The sequence below is a fragment of the Balearica regulorum genome, chromosome 11 (assembly GCF_011004875.1).
Source record: "Balearica regulorum gibbericeps isolate bBalReg1 chromosome 11, bBalReg1.pri, whole genome shotgun sequence".
Classification (NCBI taxonomy): Eukaryota; Metazoa; Chordata; class Aves; order Gruiformes; family Gruidae; genus Balearica; species Balearica regulorum.
This window is the reverse complement of record NC_046194.1, coordinates 22,881,180-22,908,515: the sequence shown is the minus strand read 5'-3', so window position 1 is coordinate 22,908,515 and position 27,336 is coordinate 22,881,180. Positions and strand designations below refer to the sequence as shown.

Below are 27,336 nucleotides of genomic sequence, written 5' to 3'. Positions count from 1 at the left end.
AATTGTATCTTTCAGGGTTTGATGAACTCCTTCCTGTGAATCTGACTGCATCTATTTAAAGGATCAAATTTCATCCTGGTATATGGATTTCCAAAGGTTTTTGGAGCTCCTTCAGCTTACAGCATTTGTAAACACGGCTCATTGTGTCTGACAGACTGGAAATGCCCAGCACAGAAGTAATCGCACAGCACATTTCCTTATCGTGAGCAAAGCTGGTTAACTGAGGAGACCGGTATCTCTGAGCTCACCTACATGATGCAACCCTGTCGGTAAATAAAAGAACGTCATACCTCTTCTGCTAGACGTCCGGAAATCTGTAGGATAAGTTGTATCCTATACATTATGTGATATTCCCTGCAGCCTTCTTCTGTAAGAACAGTTCACTGTAATGGAAAAAAATGAGCGGAAAGCAACTGCCATATTCAGTTTGTGTGCTCTATTAAAAAAGTAAATTAATGATACATTATGCTGGCAACAATATCTAACCTCAAGACAGCAGTCTGCTGGAAAAAGATGTGATCATGTAATTAAGGAGTATATCATGATGTAAATGGGCAAAGGGGCTAATTAAATTCATAAAATCAACCTTCCTTCTGCTATTTTCTGATTGTGGAGTTCTTCAATTTGCAGCCTTTATAATATTAGTTTAATGTAACTTTTTGTGTACAATAAAGAGCTTTCTTATTAGCTGTGGCTTGTCTATTCTCTCACTTGCATGCCTGCCTGGATTGAGTCACAGCACAATGAGTCTCTTGCCTCCTGAAGTCATGTAATTATCTCAGGATCTTAAATTAAAAAATAGGACTCTTGTAAACCTCTCTGTTCTGAAGAAAAGTGTGAGTAGGCGAATCCAATGTAACCAGTGTGTTTGTGTCTATGGAGAGCCTGAAACAATAGCTTTGAGAGGTATCAAATGTGGTGTGTATCCTAATAGAAAACTAATTATTCCAGCAACTCTTTCAACACCATCCCACTAGGGAACTCTGTCACCCCCATGGATATTTATGGGAGTAAATACTCCCAGTACTTGGAGAAATCTTGCTGATGACCCTAGTCTTATCACTCCTGTTTCTTCTAAAGATAAATCTCCTTGATCTTTCTGGGAGAAGAAATGAACCCAATGCTCAGAAGCGCTTAGGTCCCTGCCTTAATCCCCTGGCCTGCTCTTCTGAGTCTGGATTTCCAGGTGCCACCTGCCGATCTATGCCCCAGCTCTTCTGCCCTTGCCTCATGCTCTGCGGATATGAAGGGGCTCAGAATCTACTTGCATTCCTGCACGGGAAGCGCACCTATTTGCTGAGGAGGACACAACTAATCGCAGTGTGCTTTGGTGGCTCCTACCTCCAGGATAGTCCTCGGGTCTCACAGTACACAGCAGCACTGAGAGCAAAGAACCACAGAGATACAGGCTGCAGATCAGAGACGTGCAGTTATTTTTAAGCCATCTCTCACATATAGGCAGTTCATGTTTATGGAATACGGCGCAGGAGAGATCTTAAAACCAAAGCATCTCTCCAGCTATGCATATCCAGGACAAACCCGAGGTGAATGATACCCCCTCACTTCCTTCCAGAGCCATTTCAGTGGCAATCAGAGGAAACATTTCCTAGAGAAACAGTTCATATCAAATTTATAAGCCTTCCCTTGAGGAGGAAACATCCATTTCCCCTTCTACCTGTCATTCTTCTTCGTTTATTGAATCAATAAGGCATGAAATTTGGCAGGCTTTAAGTAAAAAATGAGCTGTTCATATCAAAGAGAGCCTGGATGGATAAAAAAATCAAACTGTTAGAATCAAGATTCAGTTAATAGGAGTAAAAATAAATAGAAACAGAATCTAAATGTAAATGAACATTACATCACCACTGGCATTTAAGCTCATTTTCAAATACAGAATTAGAAGCAGATTTAACTTGCTGAAACTTGCTGTGTTCATACAGATATAGCTGCTTTGGGGGCACAGGTCTGAACATTTGTCTGTAGCTTCTACTCCCCGGACAAGCCACAGCTGGAGATTCTTACTGGACAAGACGGGAGGAAGAGGGCTTACGCAGAGGGGGCAACCCCCTACTTGCTGGTCAAAAGGACAGCTAAGAGGTTGGGAGGAATACGATTATGGTCTTGCTTCCCTGTCGTTCATAAACTGTTGCAATACGACAGCTAGTATGTCTGAGTTACCCTGACCCTTCTGCACGGCGTCTGATTTTACCTACCGAGGTGCAGCTTCTACGCTTCCAGTCTTTGATACAGGTCCTCCATCAGCTCAGATGAGAGAGACCCGTTACTGCCATGCATTTACACCATCTGTCCATGGATCTGTCGAGTGTAATTTCCCTGAAACTGTTATCAGGAGGGCACTACCCTGTCTAGGGGACAATCCTTGTTTAATCAAAGGCAGCCAGGAGGTCTGCAGCTGAGTAAAAAAAATTCCAAATAGGTGGTAAGATACACTTCTGTCTGAAGAGGCAGTTGAGCAGCACACCACCATGCCCTGCCTTCAGGGCTCACAGCCGATTTCTCGCTCAGCTTGCCTCTCCATAGCCTGAAAGTTCTTCCTCTCTTACCATTGTTCACATACCTACGTTTTCCTCTTTACATAAGGAAGGAAATTGCTGGCAGTTACTCTAAGCTAATATTATCAGTAGGTCACAGCAGCTTTTCTGGGTGTCTTCAAGCTTCAAGGACATTTTTCAAAACTACCCATCCCTATTCTGTGCTCTAACTTCCAACCCAATGAGTATAATTTTCCTCTACTCAAAGGTGAGCTATTCTGTTCAACTACGAGCATGGGGTCCATCATTCAGATGAAGATGCGGTGATTATATTTGAGTCTGGTTCTTTTGAGCGTGACTCTGTCCCACACTGCCTATTAAAGAGCAAAGTTTAATGCTACTCTCACTCCCACTAATCCTTTTGTGTAATGTCACATTACGCATTTGCTTCTACAACTATTTTTGTAGCTCAAGGTCTTAACTTGCATCTTCCAGCTTCAACTTTGAAACTGCATTACGTTCAACAGTGAAGATTGAATTAATTTTTTACCCCACTGAAATGACAACACTTACGCATTTCTTTTCTTGGGAACACACCCCTGCTCAAGTGTTGCCAAGTTTAGGCAGATATGGCATAAGAAGGGGGAGAATTTTTCCCTCCAGTCACTGCTGCTGGAGTCATAAGCCTGCAGACCAACCCCATACAGATCCTGCAACTGTGTCAAATCCTTCTACTAGCCTTTATTCTGCCCAGATGATTTTACTAGTATATTAGCACAGAGCCATGCTGTGATCAGCAGGAAGGTCTTGTTTATTGCTAGCTTGTTTGAAAACAAGCAGAGCATATAGTCCCGATAAGGTGGGATCTAATTATAAAGGTTTTAATGAAAAAATACGATGATGTATAAGGTATGGAAACCACATGTGAGAAATCAAGATCTTGCTGGCTGCACTGTTATTCATAAAGAATCAACTTAATTTGTTGAAATTTAAGACTAATTTTAATTGATCTCATATTTTGATCAATTATCTCTGAAATTGTACGGCTCACTGCAATGACCAGGGAATACCTATGCATAAACTGTTGATCTCTACTGACACAGAGACTTGCTCCTAGCACCCCGCAGCTGGTAATACCAGTCTTCAAGCTCATTCTTGAAGAGCAGGAGACTTATTCCATTGTAGGGTTCATCTCAAATGGCAGATTACACATCAAGAGGTTTCCTACATTTACTGTTCTAAATGGATATGTTTCCTCTGGAGAAGTAATCTGGTTTGTGTTTCCTAGCTTCAGCTGAATTCGCTCAACATCAAGCAGATTAAAGGTGAAAGCACGTAATTTAATTCTAGCACAGAAAAAGGTTAGGCTCTTAATTATTAAGTGAGAAAGAAGATTACAAAAAGAGGAAAATAAACCAAAATGCAATTTTAGCAACAAATTTCTTTCCCAGCTGTCATCTCAAATCCTTGAGGTATGCGTTAGCCACACTAACTCAAGGCACAATTTACACACTGAAAATACACCTTGAGTACTATCTCTTGGAGTAAGACCTTAAAGCTGGCGCACCTGGATACCTCCATCCACCACACCTACACACAGCAGCCAATTTCTTCTCTCTTCTCTTGTGCAAAATGGCATTACCACCCATTTATATTGTTCTTCTCACTCGCCCTCCCATCTCTTGGGGCAGAATGGCCCTTCCTGCTCAGACCAGCTCAAGTGAAACTTCTCCGAGTTTACCATTCAGTGGCACTCTTCTCATTAGTGGATTTCTTCTAGCTTAAATGGCCTTTTGGCAGATCACAACATTTTGAGGACTGTCACGATATAAAAAGCACAAATCTGTTTACATTATTCAACAATTCCACTAATCTCAGGTGACAATTTTGCCAATGTTGTAGCCCAGCAGGACCTAGGTTTTTCAGGGCGACCGGAGGTTCAACCGTTATTAACACAGATAACAAAGCAGGCTTTCAGAGATGCTTTGTCTAACCCTTTTCTCCCTCCTTTGGTCACCTTTAGGAGCTCACGTCACCACATTAATCTGTCATAGACTTGGATCCCATGGGTCAAACCCCTTTGCTTACAAAAGGCTTCTACCCGGAAAACATCATCTTCATCTGGGGAAAGTGAGCGTCTAACAGAAGAATGAGTTACAGGAAATGCTTCCCTAGGTGAGCTCACAGCTCATCTCCAGCATCCTGTCTCCAGCATCCTGTCTCCAGCAATGGAGCAGTGACAAATGCTTCACAAGTCAAAAAAAAAAAGAAATCTGCTTATTAAGACAAATAACATCTAAGCTGTAACCAGCAATCACCACCATGTGTTATCCTCAGGAGGAGGCTGTTCTGCTGGATGCTGGATGCCGCCTCCTGTGCTCATCATCATCCTTCACTAGATCTTTTGATTTTGCGGCCTGATTTAACAGTTATGTCTCCTTATCTCTCCATGGAATAATGCTTAGGCTATCAAATTTTTCTGACTTATGGATACTGTGGATCACAGAGAGGAGCAAAATGATCACTACATGTCCCTGAATTCAGACCAACCTCTTTGGATATCGAGAGTTATACCATGACCACAGCCCAGCTGCAGAAATGGTTAATAGGCTGGATTTATGGGCAGCTAATAGCTGCGTAACATAACAGTTAGTGAGGCAAAGACTCATTGGTAATACATCATGGAATTAATCAATTATTTTTATACAGGCAAGCAATAATATTGATTTCCATATGGAATTTTATCTTACTTAGATATTTCTAATGTCACTACTCTGAATCACTCTGAGCTGGAGAGTCAAATTTTACAGATTCGGAAATACCCACAGAACCATTTGTGATAACACGAAGGGAACGCTATCTGTTTAAAGTTCCTTCAGCATGCCTGGGAATAATTTCATTTGTAACACAGTGATATTAATACAAAATTATTGAATCCCTAAAGATCTTTAAGAAAAACTACTTATTCCCAAATCCTTACTGTGGAGAGAGGAATAAACCATCTAATTTCAAGAAAGACTCCTGACAGACGAAGAAAGGCAAATTCATGCAAAGCAGACTTCAGAAAAATTTGAAGCCAATAATGCTTCTTCCCTTTTGATCACGAAAATTTGGACCAACTACATTTATGTTTGTAACCAGAAAGCAACATTCCATTTTCTGAAAAAGAACTGTGTCCATGAAGACTTACCTTAGGTCTAATGTAATACCGGGTCAATGCTGTGATTGGTTGTCTCTGATCTCCACCTCTCCGAACAGATCTTTTCTGACCAAGAATTCTATTAAAAGATCAGTCGAATGCTGCTTTCAGCCTGAAATCATTATCTTGTTGTAAAGGATCTGAGACCTTAAAATTGAAGATTTTTCCTTTCTTACACACCCACACACATGCACACACAAATCTGTAAGTTCTGGTATTGTAGGGAGCTTTTATCAGCGGTGGGCTTCTCACCTCATTTCAGATCACTCAGTCTTTCCTTCCCTTTGTTTCCCTAAGAATTGTCATTTCCCTCTGAAAGTGTGTCAACTCTGCAAAGGAAAGCCACAGAGCCACGAGATGGAAGGGAGTGAGCAGGGGAAAAGGTAAATCTCATTACGGTAAACAGCAACATCTGCATTCATATTTAAGCGAGCAGTGACATGAAGCAATTTACATCTCCACTGTTGAGCCTGCATGACGCATATTTAGCAACACAAGAGGCAGAGACCACCCCGGATGCTGCTGCAAACAGAGCCAACATCACTGCAAGTGGGACTGGAGTGCACATTTCTGCAGGCGCTTTGGCAGCCAGAATAAAGGCAGGCCCAGCAGTCTGGGAAGCAGAAGCGGGCAAGACCGCTGGGGACCTCTGCAAACACTTAGAAGTCATCATTTCACACAGACACTTAAGAAAGGCTTCACCAGCTCCTTCAGACACTGCATCTTGGTGTTTGTCTCCTTCGCTTCTATGAAGGCACAAAGAAATGTTTTTCCATCCCCCACCGTAAATTCAGTAAATGACTACGTGGTTTATCCGGCCACGCGGCGCCATGATCCGGCTGATTGCTGAGGAGAGGTCTGTGCTGCCACCCAGCCCCAGGGAGCCCGGCAGCCAAGTCTACATGGACCCATCTGGTGACGAGAGGCCCTGCGTCTCCTGAGTGCTCCCTGCCTGTTTGCCTTTAATGACAAATAAAGAAGAGCAAGTTGAGAAGCCTCATTTTGTAGGAGCTCTCTGCAGCGCTTGGTAACCTGTGAAATGCCTTGGGTTTGGAAAGCAGGCTTCTACAAGCACAGAAGATGATCTGTCAGATGCAGTTATCCCTTCGCAAGATGCTCGACGTGCTCAGGTCCCGCAGAGTTCTAGGGGAGACAGGGAGAATTATGTAGCCTTAAACATGGTGCTTCTTATACCTCAGGTGTTCTGTGTCATTTTAGGTAATAAAGAGTTAAAGTTCAGTAAACACAAAGTCTCCATGGGCAGCTAAAGAAGATTTGAGACGATTGTCCCTTATTCTCACACACCTTAGACATTCAGAGTATTTTGTTGGGACTGGGGCTGGCATCTAAGCTGCCAGGGTTTGAAACAAAATTCCATAATGTGGGAAGAAGAGGGGAGAAGGGTCTTTGCCTCTCGTTGGCAAGAAGCAAGAATGACAGAGGAAAAGGATGGTAATTTAGCGTCTTACCAAAGGAAGCATGGCACACTGAAATTTAATCGTGCCTGATATGGCAGATAGTTGGGTTTTTTTTAACAGGAAAAGCTTAAATATTTCACAAAATATGCATTCTCTATGATTATTTGTAAAGCATCATAGATGTGCTTGGCACTTTACTGACGGAAACATTGGCAGGTCTCTGCCTCAAGGAATCTATAATTAGAGTACAGCAAGGGAAGATGATGTATAAGAGTGTATGGGAGGACAGGGATACAACAGTGAAAGATCATGAAAAGCTTTAGATATTCTTTTCTAGATTTTTGGGGGGTTCTTTTCATTTAAATATGACATATTGTAAATCTACGACTAAGAACTGATTGAACTTCAGATTTTTTTGCTCCACAAACTTTCTTCTGTCCCAAACTGAACCAGAAAACTGAAGTTTTGAAATTCCTCATGACATAAATACATGCAAGAAAGGTGATTTGGAAACAGCCTCGTTGAACTGCCTTACTTTCCTAGGTGGAAGAATTTCTTTCCAGCTTTATCGTTCTGAAAAAAAATTACACTCTGACACAAAAAAGTGAAAAAACAGACTAAGACTGCCAGTGTGAAACACTCGTGCCCACAGCACGTGGAGGTCTTGAGTGTCTGCATGTGTTTGTTGAAAGTTTTGTGTGAGTAGATGTTCCTGTGAAATGGTTTGGTGTGGCTAAATGGTTTCTAACGGAAAACAGCTTTAGCAGAAATCTTTCAACCAAATCCAACACCAAGACCGTGGAAGAATAAGGGGGTAGAATCAAAGAGAAAATACTGGACAAAGGATAGTGGTTTTCATTAGAGTGAAAAATGAAGGAAAAAAGATTACTCCAGACCAAGTACCCCTTGAGAGAGGCCAAGGGAGCCAGGAGAGCTCTGCTTTTTTCCAGTATTTGAAGAAAAATCATAACCAAAGCAACTTCCTTAGCAGATGAGAAAGCCAGGACCTGGCACGTGGGATATGAGATGGCAAAGGCAGTTCCACGAGAGCGCTAAGCCCTCAAACCCCTCTGTGTGCAAGAGCTGCGAGGGCTGGCCACTTTGCACAGCACCCAAGGGAGGTCAGATGCAAAGCAGGGGGGTTGGCATTTCACTGGCCCCTTTAAAATACCAGAGGAGCAGAATTCACTGGTTTTGCCATCAGAGGAGTGATGGGCACGTATCATTTCCTCTACACTGGTCATATGAAGTGACATCTAAAACCTTATGCCATCAGCCCTGAAAGGGAATTGAAAAATGAGCAGGGAGACACATTTCTTTAAGATTATGGCCCTTTCTTGGATGTAAAGAGAACAGTTATGATGAATCCACACATCCTCTGGGAGCTGAAGAGAGATCAGCAATCGACTTCTAGAGGATACCACTGGCCTGAAGACATAAACAACTTCTGATTTCCAGCAGCATTTGGGAAAACTGAGCAGGCAACAAATTTCCAGACCATTTCAAGTCTATTAATAGAGTTCTGAAGCACACAGCTTTCTCTCAAACCCGTAATTGTGATTTGGAAGTCTCTGGCTGTGTCTTGCACATCAGTGAGTCACTCCGTATTTTCCTTCTGCCTAAGAAACAATCTGACTATGCAGGAATAGGAAAGGCAAAGCAACTTCTGATCTTGCACGTAGGTGCTCAGTAGAAATTCACCTGGGTTAAGCACTTACTTGATTTGTACTCACAGGAATAAGCCCTTGGGCGGGTCAATGTCACTGCTGGGGAAGGGGAAGGGTGCCTGGTTCCAGGCAGCGAAGACAAATACAGTCACACAAACACATCAGGTAGATCAGTAAACGTACCCTGCTACAGATAAATTAAACCCTTCCTACATGAGATGAAAAGAACGTCCCCTGGAGAATAAATACAGAATGGCTGTGAGGTACTAATGGGAGAGAATTGCAGTTGTACAGCAAATGAAAGAAATCATTTGAGAAAATATATGGAGAAAGCTGAAGCACGGGTGTGAAGAAAGGGAAGGGGTGTTTGGGCAATCACAATGAAGGCAGTCTTTCAGTCTTTTTATAGAATGGTGCTCATTCTCTTTGCTCAGCGTGCTAAATCTCTTAAATCTCCACATTTTCCCTCCTACTCCCCTGCCCTGTGGTCAGCACTGTGGAAGTTCTGGCTGCAACGGGAAAGGGTTGTTAACAAGAGGACAGGAGAAGGACCTAGGGAAATATTTAGCTCCCTGGCTCTGTTTAAAGCTAACAAAGACCTTCTAAAGCACAGGGGGTAAAAAATAGCTTTAAATAAAATATATGTTTGGCTACCATTCATTCAGTGATCTCGAACCACTTTTTATATACGTATCAATACATTCATCCTCTGTAAATGTAGGCAAGTCAAGGTAGGAACAAAGCAGCAGACAGCAGTCACGAGCCCTGACGCTCACCCTGTGCTGTAATCAGCCAGAGTGCCCCTTTCCCCAGCCTCAGGAACACTAATGGAGTATCCGGAAACCTGGAAAGTGGCAATGAATTACTCTCAGCAGGGTAAACTGCGTGTCTGCGGAGAAGGAATTGTGTTCCATGCCATTCGTAATACAAACAGCATCGAGTCAAAGGTTGGCAGGCGGCTGTTTCCCTCGGAGCTGTAATTAATATTATCTGAGCAATGCAAAGAGACCCAGAGAGTGCCAGGTGTCTCCTCTCCGCAAGCATCTGTGAACAAGCGGGATATCGGTGCTGACATTAGGAGCCTTTCCCACGAACCAGGAAACAGCAAAGTTAAGAGGAAGAGGAAACCAGACAGTCTTAAGGAGCATCAGTTAATAGTCTGATGCTATGGAGTGTCTCTAAGCGTGGAAGGTGCCAGTAACAATGACCAACAATCACATTTGACCTTTGGGCATCTGCTACCATTTAACATTCTTTCCGTAGAGGGCAGATAGCTGCTGCCTGTACGGCCGAGAGGATGTGGTGAATGGTCCTTGTGCCACCAAAGAAATACAATCAGCAGAAGATCTCCCACTGGGAGGTTTGGGTGTACCACCACTGTAAAATTTCTACTAGGGTTTCTCATCAGGCCAAGGGCTCTTCCTCTGCTGTTCTTACAGCTGCATAGGAAGCCACCTGTTGCCTTGGACACTTCCATTATTTTCCTCCTCTTCAGCCCTAAGCACACCAGAGCACCCTTTCATATCTGGTCCGCTGAGGATCGTATCTCCTGGAAATGGCTCAGTCTCTGCTAAAAAGTCTTACTTCCCTTAAGCTGAATTCAAACCACCAATCTGCAGACTTACAGGGCACCTACATTAAAGAGAACAAATGTGCTTCAGACTATATAACAAGAGAGAGAGGTAGGAGATATTTTCAGATTGCTTATTGTATCTGCCTTCCTCGGGTGTGCTTTCTGCCGTTCGCTGTGGATTGTAAGGAGACAAGGTCTGGGACTACAGGACACCCAGGGATCTGCACCCATCGGTGCAGCTGTGGGACTAAGTTGCAGCCTTTCCTGCACCAGCAGAAAGCCCTCTTTAATAAGCGACTGCAAAATTGCTTTGCAGAGAGTGGAAGAACCAGAGAATACTCTGTTACTGTCTCAGATAAAAGTGAACGGATCAAAAATGACAACGTTCTGTGCATCTCATACTACCAAGCCGGGCTCCTGCTTTGTGCTGCTTGAGTAAACAAGATCTGTATAAAAGGCGCATTTTGATACCACGCTGTTTTCCCCTACAACAAAGTGCCTGAAGATGAACCAAAAGGCTTTTAACTTCCCTCTCGATGTGTCTGCAGTGTTTGTGGCTTGCTGTTGCTAACATCTAAAGCTGTTCAGGGAGTGATTCTCCTTCTCTGAAACTGTTGTTTCAGTTCACTTATTTGCTCTGTGGATATAAAGATCTAATCCTGCTAATGGCCAGTTTGCAATGAGACTCACTGGAATTATTTACTTTTCTTAGGAACTTTGGAACACCTTTCACAGGCTTAAACTTCTACCTACTCTTCCCACTGAGCAATAACTTGCTAATGCATGACCAAAGAAAAATGCTTTTCATACGGGATCAGACTTAAAAGTCCTGGAGAGCAAAAGTATCGATCTTGTGAACTATCAGCCTTCAGAATTTCTACCAACTATAGCAAACAGTGCTCAGCACCTCTTGAGACCAGAGTCCAAGATTAATCGGCAACAGCAACAACAAAACTCTTTACAAAAATGAGAATACTGTGCTCAGCTATCTTGGGGGTGGAAGACACAAGTTCTGCAAATTCCATGGCTGGACCTTGACTATAAGTGACCTATTCCTCTCACTCACTGGCTTTTTCCCTTCCCTTAGGTCTGCTGAGTCACGACCCACTGAGCTTTGGCCTGAACTCCAAATCAGTAAAGCTCCTTCTACTGTTTCTCTGTGGTCTAGTAAAGTTCAGATGTAGCAAAATAAAGTCAAATTCCTAGGACTGTTATTTTCTTCTGTTTAAAGAAGAAAAAAACTATTTTAAACATGCCTGATTTCCCTTTCTCTGCAAGGAGCTGGGATTTGGCAGGACCTATGATATGAAGAAGCACCAAGCGAACAGCCTCATATAGCTTCCCATCCTCCTTCTTCTGTGTTATTTCCATTAATCAGAAGTGAGTGGAAAATGCACATATTGGTTTAGCTACTGTTTCTACACTTTCCTGCAACCTCCTGTAGGTCTTCCAGAATACATGCTGTGCATCAGTAGACTTGACCTGCTTATTCTGGATGTCTCCAAAAATTTCCCAGAGCTCTAGAACACTCATCTCAGTGAGCAATGAAAATATTTTTCAAGAAATTAGTGAACAAAGGGACACAGCAAGTGTTCTCTGTTCTAGACAGGATGGACCGGTTCACGGATCCACTGCCTGCCATCATACTGGTTCACTCACAGCTTCCAGTTAAGAGCGCCAGTTACACTGGTTCAGGTTTACTCTTTCCACATGCTACCAGCATCCTGTAGGTGCAGTAAGGGAGCCAGGATACATCTTTCCTCACGGGCGGCATCACAAAGACAGCAAGTACCATTCTGCCCAACTATGGATGCATCACAACGCTAACTTCAACTCCCTGCCCAATACCACAGAATCATAGAATCCCAGACTGGTTTGGGTTGGCAGGGACCTCACAGCCCATCCAGTCCCACCCCTGCCATGGGCAGGGACACCCTCCACTAGCCCAGGTTGCCCAAAGCCCCATCCAACCTGGCCTTGAACACTGCCAGGGAGCCAGGGGCAGCCACAGCTTCCCTGGGCACCCTGTGCCAGGGCCTCAGCACCCTCACAGGGAAGGATTTCTTCCTAATGTCTCATCTCAATCTCTCCTCCTTCAGCTTAAGCCCATTCCCCCCCAGCCAGCTGTGAAGCAGGTTTGATCCTATTAAGATCTTCTTTACGCAAGTGGTCAAGCTGCCTGTCCTTTAGCACTCATGCCACACTGTATATGGTTTATAGCAGATGGGTCTTATTAGAGAGCCAGCAGCTCTGCAGTGCGCACTCCTAATATCCCTGCCTTGATACTTGTTAAAATCATTAATTCTAACTTTATGCAACAACAAATTACATAGGACAGCTGTGCTGGCAGCATAGTAATTTCTGTCAACCCCCTACAGTCACATTGAAAAAAGTGATCCAGGAACGCACATATCGAAAAAAGACCGTGATTTTCTATTGGCACATTTTAATGAAGGTATCATTAGCGTGGCCAATGATTGGTATAATTTGGGTGGAACAAAAGGAGCAGCACTTCTGCTGCCTTTCATTCCTGTTGCCAGGATTCTGCCATCATATCTCAATACCGTCCATTTGCTGACAGCATTAACGTTGTTGAAAACCACCCCCCTGACCTCTTAAAGCACCTTGTATTTAGCCGCATTCTTCAAGGGTGCAGCAATGAGAGGAAAATATGTATTACTGATGATCAAATAATGAGACATTCCTGGCTTATGACTGTCATTCCACGCTTCAGGCTTTTGCCATTTCACCATGTGCTCCTTTTTGTAAGGCAGCTGTTGGGAAGCAGAGAGGTCACTGACTACTATCGGCGAAACGCGAGCTGTTTCACTTCAAGCGCAGACCTACGCGTGCTGCACAATCGGGCCAGTAGCAGACACTGTCCTCAGTGCAATCTGGACTGTCTGCTTTCCCAGAACAGGCTCCCAAAATATCATACATCCCCTCAACTGGTAAAAAGAGTTTCAGGGGAAAGGCAAATGGGGTCTTCAGCAATGTCATGCAATTTACACATGCTGCAGAATCTCAGTGCAATTAATGATGTCAAATATACTGGGGTAGTTATGCATCTGTGTAAGTACTCAGGTAATTTCACCAAAGAGATACCAAAAGTTTGGCTTTCCTCTCAGTTTAGCTGTGTAAATTAGGAGGAACTCTGCTGGATATGCACTGTTTAAAGCCTTGTGAAAGGAGAATGAAGCCCTGGAATTTTTCTTTACGCATTTGCTGACGTCAAAGAAATTCAAAGCAGTTTGTGCTCAACTACCCCGTTTCCTGAGCTCCCCAGGCCTGGATGTAGAAAGAGCTGTGGACCAGCGGTGGCGTGTCAGGACGCTGTGACGCGAGGAAGTTTCTAGCACCTTCTGGCCTGCAGCGATGTGTTCAGTCTTCAGCTCAACCCAGAAACACCCCCAACACCCAGGGTCACCAGGAGCGGGCTGTATTATCTGACACGGGTCATTAGGAATCAGGTCTCCCCGTGGATCACCACATCCAGTCCCCTTACTCACAGGGTACTCACGCAATACAGTCTCTCAGGAGTTAACAGAGTATCTGCTTTCTCCTTCACAGACGACAGGGCATAAAACACTTCCCTTGCCCTGCAGCAATTCCATTTCTACACTAAAGATCCCAAAGCAACACCTTCAACATACCACAGGAAGACAGACATAAGCGGATGTTGCAAGTTTACTCGTATCTTGGGTGCCATATGCTAGACAGCAATATTTTGGGCTTTTTGAAAAAGCATTGGTTTTCTACTTTTTTTAAAGTGTGTGAGGAAGTGTCTACCACCAAGTAACGTTACTCCATTGAGCTGGAAGCAACAGGTCCAAGTATTCCTGGAGAATAAACATTTTGGTCTAGATGGGGTATTATATCGGATTAGATCACTTGTTCTATTCCCCTGTGATGTAACAAGACCCAAGCACCCAGCTCTGCAACAGACTGTTGTTTCATTATAAAATGAAAGAAACCCGATGAGTTAAATCCCACTATAACCACGTCATTTTTCATTACGTTGGGTCCGATTCCAGACAGCACGATCATGTGTAAGGCAAAAGCGACAAGCTGCGCTGCGCTGCAGCCTAATGCAGAGCGACAAAAATACAAAACTCCCTGAAACAGATTTCAGGAAGCCGCTCGTTGGAAGGGTGAGTGGAGGAAGGTGGTAATTAGCAGATCTGTGGCTCACCACGGACGCGGTGTTCAGCTGTCACTCACCCACTCACGCGCTCCTGGAAACTTGTAGAAGACATTCCTGTCTCTTGGAGATAGCATCCCTCTGCGTAATGTGCAAATGGGCGTCCGTGAAGAAACCTCTTCCGCTTCACTGCTCCTGCAAAAGCAGAGGACTCCTTCACCCGACCAACTCCAGATCCGCCCAGCATCGTGGGATCACAGATAGAAACCGGAATCCCAACAAAGATCACATCAGATTTCAACATCAGGGTGCCGAGCGGTCCACAAAGAGTTAACAGCACATCATCTGACAATTTTCTGCTGGCCTGATTTTCAAATTGTTATAGTTTGATTATATCCTTTGATTTTTTTACTAAATTTAGTACTAGTGAGAGAACTGTGTATTTGATCTAATTCACTTATCTCTATTGTACCAGTTATTCACAAAATAGAAGCCAGTTAAAGGCTCTCTTCTTCGCCCTGCTGATCTTACATAGTTTAGATAACAAATGGATCATTCCTCAAACCAAAGCGGGAAGCCCAGTGTTTGCTCTTATTTAGCTGTAGTCTTCCTTCCTGGCGCAAGAAATGTCAGTTCATCTTCAGTGATGATGGAAGACTGTGTGTGGTTTTTAGGAGGGCTGCTTGAAACCTTCCAAACTTATTTGTTAAATACCAACAAGTGTTCCCCAAACTTGAAAGACTAGTCTGTACAGTCTAGATCTGGATTCCTCGTTAAAAAGGGAGGCCTCAAAGGATTTTCTCATCTTTGAAATACCTATGCGCACGTGCGAGTATGCAGATACTCTCACGCAAATGGAATATATATGAAAGTAACACACAGTTTCAGAGCACATTAAACACTGAAGTTGCAGTAAAAACTCAGTAAAGAATCTTTTTATGTGGTGAGTGAACTAGCACAATATCTCGGTGCAAGGGATGTTGTTGCAGTGTTACCAAAACTTGTGGCTCTAATCCCAAGCGCCATATCCTACATTATCCCTAAATTCCCAGCTTCCTGAATTAAAAGGAAGTTTTAATGGTTGTAAAAGAAATCCCAAAACCATGAACTGAATTAAAGGCCTGAAAATCATCAAAAAGATAGAGATGTATTTGTGAAAATCGAATGAATTTTAAGTTGGCCTCAAGGTTTGTGAAAGGCTGGTGCTAGCGCGCTGCTATGGTGAGACAAGGAGATGACGTAAGGTTGCAGAGACCCAGCAGAGACCCTTTGAAGGGTATGACAGGTAGGCTGATGTCATTCCCACGTTATGCGAAATGCAGGAAAAATCAATCGAACAGTTGAATACTCCATCTCCCTGCCTAGAGCAGGAGAGCAAGACAGCACCTACAAGGGAACACTAGAGGGAGCAGAGACAAGAAAGCAGAGGAAGAGGACTGAGGCAGGCAAGGAAAAGCCACACCAGGCTCCGAGATAGCTTTGAAGAGGAGGAGGAGGGAAAGGAAGGTTTGGAGCTTCTTGTGCCTTCAGCACTGTATCAAATTTACTGAGCATAGAAACAAAAAGATGGTCCTTTCTAAATGTGTGCAACAAAGGGACCAGCTGGATTCTCGTTTTGCACATACTATTAAGGATTGAGGTTCTTCAGGTCAAACTGCGTCCTCGCTCACAGCCAGGAGAGCGGGTTATTGGGGGGGGGCTTTGCCCAGGTTCAGCTTGGGAAAGGCTGGATTCCAGCTCAGTGCCCTCGTGCCGCGTCTGGAGGGCAAGCAGGAGCGGAAGAAAGCAGTAACACATCTTGCTGTCTCTCGGTGAGCTATGCAGACACGACTCGTGCCTGAAGACACATCCATCCTACCTGTTTCTTTTCTTTCATTTTTGGACTGGAACTTCCTTAAACCACCCAAACTGGTTTGAGGCTTCTCCCTAGTTTCCTCCAGTGAAAATACAGACAGCTATACATCCCAACCACGCTTCTCTTTAAATAATCAGAATATGGCAGAGCTGCTCTTTCCTTAGTTTAATTCTCTCCCTTTAGAAGTTATTAGAAGTTATTAGCACTTCAGGAGTCATTTTACAGCTTTGTGCTTTGATCCTCTGTTTCCTCAACTCAGTTCCCACTGAGCTGCTTTGTAACTTGTTTAATAGTTAATTTGTTTGGACATCATTAAAATTATTAAGGCTCCAGGCAACAAGGACATGCCAATTACTGTGTCAAGCAATTTAATTTTGAGGGGGGCAGTAGGAAGCAGTAGTTTAAACCACTTAAAGGATTGTACCTCTTGCCGCTGAGAAACATGAAGAGAAACTGATCTGCTCAGAAAGCCTGCCGATTTAGGTTCAAAGAGGTGTCCTGCTAGATCATTTATTTTGGGTGCTCAGCAGATGCTGAGACATGAACTGTGCATGTGAAATACCAGCTTAAGCAGCTCTGTCATGATGAAGCCTGCCTTAGCTTCTAATAAAACTTAAAACCACTACAACAGAAGGTTGGAAAAACAGCCTTCTGAGAAGTGGCATTTTGACAGGATTTTTTTAAACCATTAACTTTTGTTTGCTGGAGCTTTCCTTGCAAAGTACTGGAGCTGCATCCCAACGTGCTGCAGTTTTGTATAAAATTTCCCAGAGTTGCTTCTTATTTCAAAAATATTCTGAAAAAGTATGTATCCAGATTTGTCTACTCTAGGTACATTCTCCTGGCATTTAACAGATAAAGTCTTAGGAGAGGCTTTACCCCAGTCTTAGCTAGACTTTATGATATTAATATATTTTTGAATTATTAAGTAGAAGTAATAATTAATAATAATGCAATATACTACATATTAACAGCTATCTATTAGTTATACCCCACACTCTTTCACAAGGTGACACTTCTACCAACCAATTGTGTCCTTTTGTGGTAATCTTCACCCAATTTCCCAGCTGTCCGAGGGCTCCTTTCACTGGTACTAATTCTACCTTTAGTAGAACCATGCAGCTTGGCGATATTAAAGTCAGCAAAACTCTCAAGTACAGATTCATTTTTCAGGTTTAAAAATGCATACTCTAGGGAATCCTCATAAGGTCAGCCCTGTACTAGCACGGCTTTGCTGAGATAGGATTACAGTTTCCCTTGCTGGCAAAGAGCTCCAAGGCGAATGGAAACGCACCAGTAAAGCTGTACTTTGCACAAATATAATAAAACTATCTGCTTGAGGAAAACACGCACCACAAAAAGATGAGATCTGCTGACACGTGGGTTTTGGCATCATGCATCTTTTCCCGTTCTTGAACGACACAGTTATCAGAAATCTACGGTGCCGACCTGACTTTCGCTACACCAGTAAAACCACTGTGTTGCCAGCACAAATGCAACTGCGTGAGAGTTTCTACTAGCAAAGTTAAAAGAATAAAAAAATCATACCATGGAGTGACACGGCACACAAATACCACTTTCAAGTCAGCTACATGGAATAGCTATACAAAAGACATTGACAGGTTTTGAGTGGAGAGTTCAGGCATCCAGAAAATACAGTAGCATCTGGTGTGTGGATCAGTAGGAACAAAGCTTTTCAGAATAAAAGTGAAAGGGGGAGAAATGCTAGGGTCTGTGAAACGTAACAAGTGATAGATGCACAAATGGGCCAACAAAACTTTTCACAAGTTAATACCACTAGCACAGGTGTGAAGTTAGGTTTGGGTTTTTTTCCCCAAGGATGAGGAAACAGAATTGTGAATACACAGACTGACACTTGCAAACACATAAACTCAAAGGCTTCTGCAAATACAAGGTACATACATCCAGCACTTGGGAATAAAAATCCATTAAAGTTCCATAAACAGCAACACAGAAGTTTTAGACCAAGTGTTGGGGAAAGAAAAAAAACAAACCAGAAATGGTTCAAAGCCTTGTCACTCTTGCTGTGTTTCCCAGGGTGACAGGTACTGCCGGGGAAGGAAAACCGGAATGTGCTGCTGCAACACGCTACACACCGTGCAGCACACCTGACGGCAACTGGCCAGAAATTCCACTTTAACGGTGTTCATTTATTGCACAGCAGAAAGAGATGTAGATTCGGAGTGGAGATCAAACTGGAATGCAGGATTGAGATGTCCTCCCACCACTCTCACGAAGACCCAGGCTTAGTCCAAACATTTCGTATTTGTAGTCCTATTTCCTCAGGTGCTTGTCTGCATACGTCCAGCTGGAACTGTCCCACCGACAGTAACTTCTCAAGCCACTGGCCAATTCCAACCCCATTTCAGAAAGGCTCAGAGAAAATCATGTTTCATGAAAAAAAAGAGGCTGGGCAGAGCAAAGAAACAGTAAGAGTCTCCTTACAGCAAAGAGCTTTTTGACTAAGAGAATGAAATCAGAGTCAGCTCATGTGCAATCCACCTGATGACTCGCATGAGAGGGGGATGAAAACGCACCCCTTGTCTTAATAAACTATGCACAGAAATGTGTTGTAAGGTTATACTGCAGCTCAAATGACCTGGAGTACAAACACAGCACTGCTAACAGACCCCGACAGAACAGCAGTATGACCTCATCATGTACTTCAAATCTGTTTCTAAACTCCCATTTGGAGCCCTACGCCAATACCTCTTCTACGGTGGTCAAATTCAACATGAATTCCACTTGTGCCTAGAAATAAGGCAGAACAGGGAAAAATATTGTTAAGAACTACCGTGATGGACTGCTACTGGCAGAACCTGAAGCGTACAGCTCCCATTCAGAGCCTTTCTTGGGAACTTACAAATACACGAGTTTCTTTTAAATACCGAGTGAAATGAGACACAGCACAGAATAACATCTCTTCTTATTTTCTTTTTGATACATATGTACATATATCCTAACGAGGTAGCACATGCAAGTTATGAATTTCCAAAACTCATCTCTCTGGCTGTATTTTCTCTTCCCTCCAGCTACAATTCCTGTCCCAGGGTATGAACCAAGCACTGAGTCTTCCACAGCAATCGAGTATCGGCTTCCAGAATCCCAGTTCCAAAGGCAAGAGATTCACTTTGGCAAAGGCACAGGGAACATCCCACATTGCTCAAAGAACACCTTAAAAAGCCTATGTACGTAGTATTTGTTACACATAATGGACCAAGTTGTGTAATCATCACCCAGTTCTCATCCTATTCTAATAAAGATTGTCTCAATGGTATCCCCATGATCCTGACCGGTCTAAGGCTGGTTATGGTTCCAGGGTATGTTACCACAGATGATGAAACCTGTACTAGGGGAAGATAAACCTTCAGCCCAACACCTTTACCTGGACGGACAGTGCTGCGTACTGGGCAAAACATTCCTCCTGGCTCTTCCCGCTCCTGATCAACTTGTATTGTACTGCCAGGAGCAACCCTGGATGGGAGATCATTAAAAAACCTGCATCGCTAGTCACAGGAGTTTATGACTTACCGGAGTATTACAGCTAATGGCCTTTCTCAAGGAGTTGAACATATTGCTCTTTCTTTTGTGTCAAGCTTATGAGATTAAGAGAAACGGATCAGTTTTCATTTACACTCTGTGTAACTATGAATAAACAATTACTGTAAGATTACAATATTTCCTTAACTAAAGAGATGTCTTACAATTTCATTTGTTTCCAAGTAAATAAGTAAACCCCACGAGTTCCTATTTACTAGACCTGTTCCCTGTAGTCAAACACACACCTCCTCACTGTAATGATTACCACCCATTTTTGGTTTTCTGTCTTTACTCAGCATGGCAGAGCCTGCACGGCCATCAGAGGGGGTTGGATTCTGTTCTGGCCCAAACACAATGAACAAAGCAGTTAACCAAATTCTGACCACAGCATCTCTCTTGCTGCAAGCCTGCAGAGCAAAGTTTGATTTTCAGATCCCATGCCGAGCTTGCAGCTGGCAATTATGAAGAACCTCAACTTTCTATTTATGAAGTGAGAATATCGGATAGAGAAGCCACCGAGAAACCACAACCACGGAAGCCCATCAAGTTACTGTCAGGATCACTCGCAGACTAGAGCCACAAAACACCTCAAGAGCAAATGTTTACACTTTGCTCCACAAAATACAGGGGGGGGAAACAGTGGGAGGAATCTAGTGAGCCAAAAAAGATGACATTTGTGTAAATATCTGCCTCCAACCCCTCAGTTCCTAACCTTGCAGGATTTCAAAGTCCATAACTTCTTTTAGCACACCAGCTGCTTCTCCTTCAGAACGGTGACAGCAGGCAATGTGAAAACGACATGACTTGGAGACAAACCAGTTTTATTTAAAAACAACATTTATATATATTACACACAATATTCCAAGTTAAAAGAACATTATTGAAAATGCTAAGTCAAATATTCAAAAGTTAAGAAATTCCAGAATTAAGATCACCTATGCAATCTTAATTTGAATCCCTTGGGTTATGCAGTATGCTACCGCCTTCAATTACATCATCACATATTATTTTTTCTGCAGGACCTTTGCCTCATTCAGTGTAGAGGGTGGATGATTCTCAATTAACGAGCAGCTCTTCAATATTTGTTTTCTTCTTGTTGTTTAGTGTGCAGCCCATTTCCGATGGCTTGCCTCCACAGGGGGTTACTCAGAAACAGCTGAACAACTCCCTGATTGAATGCTTTATTACAGAACAAGATCATTTCATCTCTGCTTAGTTTAACCCACTTTACTTCACCAAACTCAAACTCTACTCTGAGCGCGTATGATTAATTAATTCATGGCTTTTCTAAGGTTCATATTACTAATATATTTCTGATGAACTTACTGTCCCAACACTTCCATTTTAACTGGACTGATTGGTGAAAAAAGATTAGAAAGTTTCTGTGTTGTAGAAGTATTCATTAATTTGGGATATCCAATTTAAAAAATGAGAGCATGCTTTTTGTAGAGTGCTTAGCATTATATGGTGCTTTAAATGCTGAAATCTCAGGTCCTGCTGCAGCTCTAAGTATATAGTGCTGTTGCAGATCAGATATCACCTCAATTCGAGTATCCAGAAAATGAGGAACATTCAGTTAATGAACACTTCAAATAAAGGTTTCATTTGCAGCAACTTGGCATTAGAATCTCAGTAGTAAAGGCAGAAATTAAATCAAGTTTTCCAAGGCTGCATTTAGATGTGTTAACAATGAGACCTAGCGATGTAGTTATCAGCATAAGCAATGCAAATGCACCACCAACCCAAAAGACTCAAGCGCCAGACCAGAAGGATAGGAGAAGAGAGGGACAAGCACCTACAGATACCAGGATGAGGGGACTCATTACTCTCCTTCCAAGGTCAGACATACTCTTGTATGTCAACTACCCTGGTGAGACCACCTCCTTTTTCCCTGCACTTTAAATCATCGTTTCGTACATATTTCCAAACTTCTGCAACCATTGAAGCTGTGCATAAGAGTCAAAGACTTTTTCACCACATGGCCTGCCAGGCTTCCAGTTTAACACTCAACAGGTAAGCTTTATGTGGGCCAGTGCAAGAAGGGACGAGACTGTCTGTGGGCTTCACTTGTTTTAGTTGGGAGGAAAGAGAATGGCAAGGGGTCTCTGGTTCCACACCAGGTAGTGGAGGGGTATGTGTTGTTCAGAGCCTGTTGCTCATTTCCTTCAGGTCTCCTTCCTTTCCATCACTGCCAAACTGCCTCTGCTCCAATCCCGTCTTCACATCTGACTCTTCATCCTATTTTCCTCACCAGACACTACCAATGTCCACATTCCTGTTCCAGTCTCTGAAGTCACTCCTACATCAGGTCCTGGACATAGCCGCTTCCCTCCCAGATCCTCCTCCACCTTGGACAAGCACATTCCCTAAATGACGTCCCCCCCTGGTAAAGCATGTCTTTTCCACTTCCCCTGTGAGTACTGGTTCTCCACCCCAATCACCCTTATAAAGTCCTTAACCGAACGCAGTGTTCCTTCTCTGCTACTCCCACTCTCCTTGCTGAGTCAGTCCTGGGCTACCCTCACCTCACTGCCACGTACAACTCAGCCTGCCAAAATCCAGTTCTAAGTCCTAGAAGACTTCTTCTGATCCAGGCCACTGTGGAGAAAAAATCTGCAGGTGCTTGGGCTTAAGGGCAGGCTGCCCACAAGGCTGTCCACGTTGCTCTAAAAAAACTCGTTTCCTGAGCTTCCTGATATTGCCCAGAGATAAGACTCCTCAAGTCCTAAATTTGGGTTCTCCCTTCAACTGCCCTCTGAGGGACACTCTGTCTGCCATGATTTGTAAAATACTAGCATGTTTATCCTCACAGGCTAATGATAACTCCTCTGAGCAACTCATAAGCTGTACTGCACTTATAACTTGGCCAAACTTGGGTAAATTATAAAGAGGGGAAAAACCTACTAATGGTGACAAATTTCACCACTCCATCAGCTTTTAGTTCTACACTTCAGGACTAGAAGCACTAATACCTTAGTGGGTAAGACTAAAAACCCCCGAGACATACACAGCTGATGCAGCGTTTAGACGTTGGGCGAATTGTCACCAAACAATTGCAAGTGAAAAACTGAGCTTAAGCAAAAAGCTTGAGGAAATCTCAAGAACAGAAGAGCTAACTGATGATAGTTAAGTGATACGAGGTCTTGCACTCAAATGGACGATGCTTTTCTGTTCGTACATCCGCCTCCAGGCATCAATGTACAGAACCGTATTGCCTCTGGCAGAAATCAGGAAAGCAGCAGGGAACAGTGCAGGGTACAAGAGTCCATGGTACGGCACAGAAGGATAAGGGATCTTTTGGCATGGGAAAAGAGAGCAGAGATGGATGCACAGGAAGGTGGAAAACCCAGGGTTTCTGGTTGCAGACTGTCCCTGAAGTTTAAGACAGAATGGGCTGGGAAGGTGGCACACAGAGTACTGCGGGCAGAAGCATGTAGCAGGAACAGCTAGTTCAGCCTTCAAAAGAAACGACGCAAGTGACTAGAAAACAAACACAGAAACCAAGAGAATTAAGGTGTTTTCAGCGAGTTTTTAAATCTGGACTCCTCTCAGGCTACTGCAATCGGCACGACCACTAAAGCACTGTGTGCCCATCAGTACACAGCACCTTGCACAGCCATGATTTAACAAGCTTCTGTCTAAATAAGCCAAAATGTTAACCCCATTCTGTGCCCTAATATATTGATGTGATGGTAGAAACAAGACAAAAAGATGGGAGAGTGGAGTGCATAGCGACCAGTTTACTCTCTTTTCCGGTAGTCCCATCCCAGAAAGCAGCTCTCTGCAGAAGAGCCCAGCTACAATGGCTGGGTTCCGCGCAATCTCCGCAGGAAGCGGGGCGGCTGCTGCAGTTTCCCTATCGGAAGAAAATGAGAGACACTGTTAACCTCAGGGCTGCCAGCCATTGAACTGGGCCCTCCTACGCTCCGAAAGCTGCTGTATTTCCATTACGCTTACAAGAGTACCCATCTAGTTCATGAATGGGAGATAGCGTCCAGAGGCACGATTGGAGTTTAAATTTAACTAGTGCTCTACGTGAGGCAAGAGAGGCAACAAAAGAAAATGCAAGAAACTCCAAGGCTGGTGCTGGCAGAGATCTATTCTGGGACTTCTCAGTGTCATTTCAAGGAACATGTCAGCTCCTTCAGCAGTTCTGACCTTTACAATACAGCAGTGTAAAACAAGATGTACCTATCCTACATGCATTAGAATGCTCTTAACTGTATTTCATGTTTCCAGAATGTTCATTGTTTGATTCAAGCTGCTTTGAGGAGCTTTTTCATCTGGTAAAAGAAACACATTTGTTCTCGAGCCACTAGTGCTAGGACTAGAAATTTATGTAGATATATACAGAAAAAGTTGACCTCAGTGGAAAAGTCTAGATTTATATCGCTGCTGCTGAGCCAGAATTTATTCCTCACCTAGTAGACATGAAAGCAGAACTGTTTCATGGTAAGAAAACAGAAGCTGCTATACAAGCTCAAACATGCCATCGATGTAGCCCAGGATTCTGACACTGGTCAGTCCCAGATGCTTTTAAAAATGCTTTTACATTTACAGAGAAAAAATACTAAGAGGAAATCTACCCAAAAAGGAATTTCCTCTTTCCATGTTTTAAGTAGTGTGTGTCTTAACAACTGCAGGCCACGATAAAACTGTACTGCCTGTAATTATGGATGCTCCGATTCCCACATGAACATTGACACCTCTACTGAAATCCTTCAAAGCTTTCACCCTCAGCGCACACTTGCAGCAATGAATTCTACAGAAGCGTAACGTGCTACATACAGAAGCATTTCCTTCCTTTAATATTACCTGTAGTGCCTTTCAATTTCACTGAATTTCTCCCTATTCTCAAAAAATGGCAGAGATTAATTAGGAATTTCTGACTTAGTTCCTCAGTTTTATTTATTTTATATACTCCTACTATACTGCCTCTTGCCTGCCGTCTTTCTGGAATAAAGAATTCGGGGACCGTCAGTCTTCTTCAGGAGCCATTTCACAGATACCCATGTACAATGCTAGCGGAACGGTCTGATAATTCCCACCAACAATACCTCTGAAATCTCAAAACTCATTTCATGTTTTACGATCAGGCTGCATTCAATTAAAATTAGTGATACTGATAGATGGAGCAGCAGTACTAGCGTAAGCCATTTTTACATTATGTACTCATCCAGGAATAGACTGTTAACTGATTTTTTGATTAAGTAAATTTTATCTCTCCTAATAAAATCAAACCTTCTGGTTAGGATTGAAGAGAAGAACAACAACACACAAGCACTGAAACTTTCTGTATAATGTGATTTCATTTCATTATGTTTGGCTATAAATTTTGCTCTTACCTTGCAGTCAATATTTATAACTTTATCAAATGAAGAGGAATTTGATGGCCTGGCTTTGATGAGAAACTTTGCTTTTAATAATTCTTTTTTTAATGCATGCCGGCTCAGTTCTAAATAAGGAAAGCCATATTCCTTCTTCACTGCGCCAAGGTGAAATGGTGACCCATTACACGTAATGGACTTGTTTCAATCTCTATATAATGACAACAGCACCTTGACAACAATATAGGTATTGAAGGTAGAAGAGGCGAAAACATTACCTTAGGAGTAATCTCCTTGCATCACGTACCTACATTGCAGCGGTATCTGATGTGCCTTAATTTGTCACTGTTTGTAGTTCACATTTCTAAGAGAAAGGACAATCTGGAAGCGTGAAAAATTACTAATTACAACATTTAAAATAGAAGCTGCAATGGAAATGTCAACAATCTGACTGGGGCATCAGAGATTTTTGCAATGATGAATAAGGAGCATTTCACTGCAGACTGGGAGAGAAGCTTTGGGCCATTTTTCAAAGCTTGAAGAACTTCTCAAGGAGTTACAAATGTTCATTTTTCTTCTATGTCTTCAATTACTGTCAGAACATACTGTGGTCTTTCTAATGGCTCCCCTGAACTTCGAATAGCATTCATCGTCAAGAGATCACGAGCACAAAGGTACTTTGGTCTAAGTCCTACTGATATCAATGGGAGTTGGGCATTTGTATGCCACTGCTGCTTTGGATCTGTAGCTTAACCGTGATATCAAGTATTTATTGAACCACTGATTTTCCGGGAAGTATGACTTTTCCTGGAGGAGACAGGGCTATACCGTATAAACACTGTTCCTGTAGCTGGTCAATGGTCCTCCAACACAGCCACAATCTTCCAACCGACTGATATAGTTTCTGACCAGTTACAAGCCTTGAAATAGAGAAGATTCTGGAGGTGGCAAATTTGAGAGCAGGAGAAAATTTCGTGTATTCGTCATATTGGATTAAGAACAAGTATTTGAAAAAAAAAAAAAAGATTCAATGTAGCATAAAAATATATAAGAACAACATTTTCAGATATTCCTTATTGGCTTACTTATGAGTTCACAGGCAAGCTCTTGGGGAGAGTTAAACATAAATAAAAATGGAGGAAAAATTACCCTTGCATTAATACAAACTGGTAGAAATTTGTATTCCCAGGTCTTTGCACATGCACGTATATGCATATATATAAATATGTATGTATACATACACATTATATATAGCTTTTTCAGTTGACACAAGATGCTTCAGTAAGAAGCTGTGTATAAATAGAAATATAAAAGGAAGTTTTATGAAATGCATAGGACAGAAAACTTCAGTCAGAAAAAAAAAAGAACTTAGGGATGAAAATATAAATAAGACCTAACCAGACCTGTAAAAGCCTTTGCTAGGCCTGTTATCTTCCATTGCTAGCTGGCAATATGGAGAAATTACAAAAAAATAAACCCAAACAAAATATCTCAAACTATACATACAGAGGAATGGAAGGCACCTCTGTTGAAAATCAGGTCTCCGCACACTTGAAATGGAAGTTATACAGAAAGTCCAGGTAATAAACCCCAGGTTCTCTTTAAGACTAGCTGACAAATACACTGTTTTCAAGCTTAAAGCACAGGGAGAGATTCTAGCTGTGTTTTCAGCCTGCCTGTACTGTAGTAAAGATGTAAAGTGCTTTTTCCTCCACTCCATTGATTTGCCCTATAAAAGAACCGATTGCAATTGCCATTCTTCTCCCCTTCAGTGCAAGCAGCTGCACTCCCCGGTTCCTTTGAGAGACCCGCAGGAAGGAGGGAGCCTGGAATTGGCACCCGTTACCCCTTTGCACCCCAGGTTAGGGAAACGAAAGCAAGGAGCGTAAACTCCGCAGATAACACAGCAGAGAACTGCATTGCACGCCAATGGATTCAGAGTGACACATTTCAATGTACGTAATGTGAAGGTTGCTTTTCTTGATGTGCTGTCCTGATTGGTATCATCTCTAATCCAGAGGCACTTCATTAAGAAGTTGCCAACAATTAACATTTTGACTGTTTTGGCGTTTAACTGCCAAAGCTGGATAATTTCTTCTGCAA

At 42.8% G+C, this 27,336-nt stretch overlaps 1 protein-coding gene across 1 annotated transcript in view; it reads right to left on the bottom strand.

Moving 5' to 3' along the window:
• Nucleotides 1-290: 290 nt before the first annotated feature.
• Nucleotides 291-27,336, bottom strand: part of C11H8orf48 (chromosome 11 C8orf48 homolog) — a 59,653-nt gene continuing 32,607 nt past the window's right edge. Inside the window, exon 9 of the mRNA XM_075763729.1 lies at nt 291-383. The gene's annotated coding sequence lies outside the window, so the exon portion shown is untranslated. The remainder of the gene's footprint in view (nt 384-27,336) is intronic.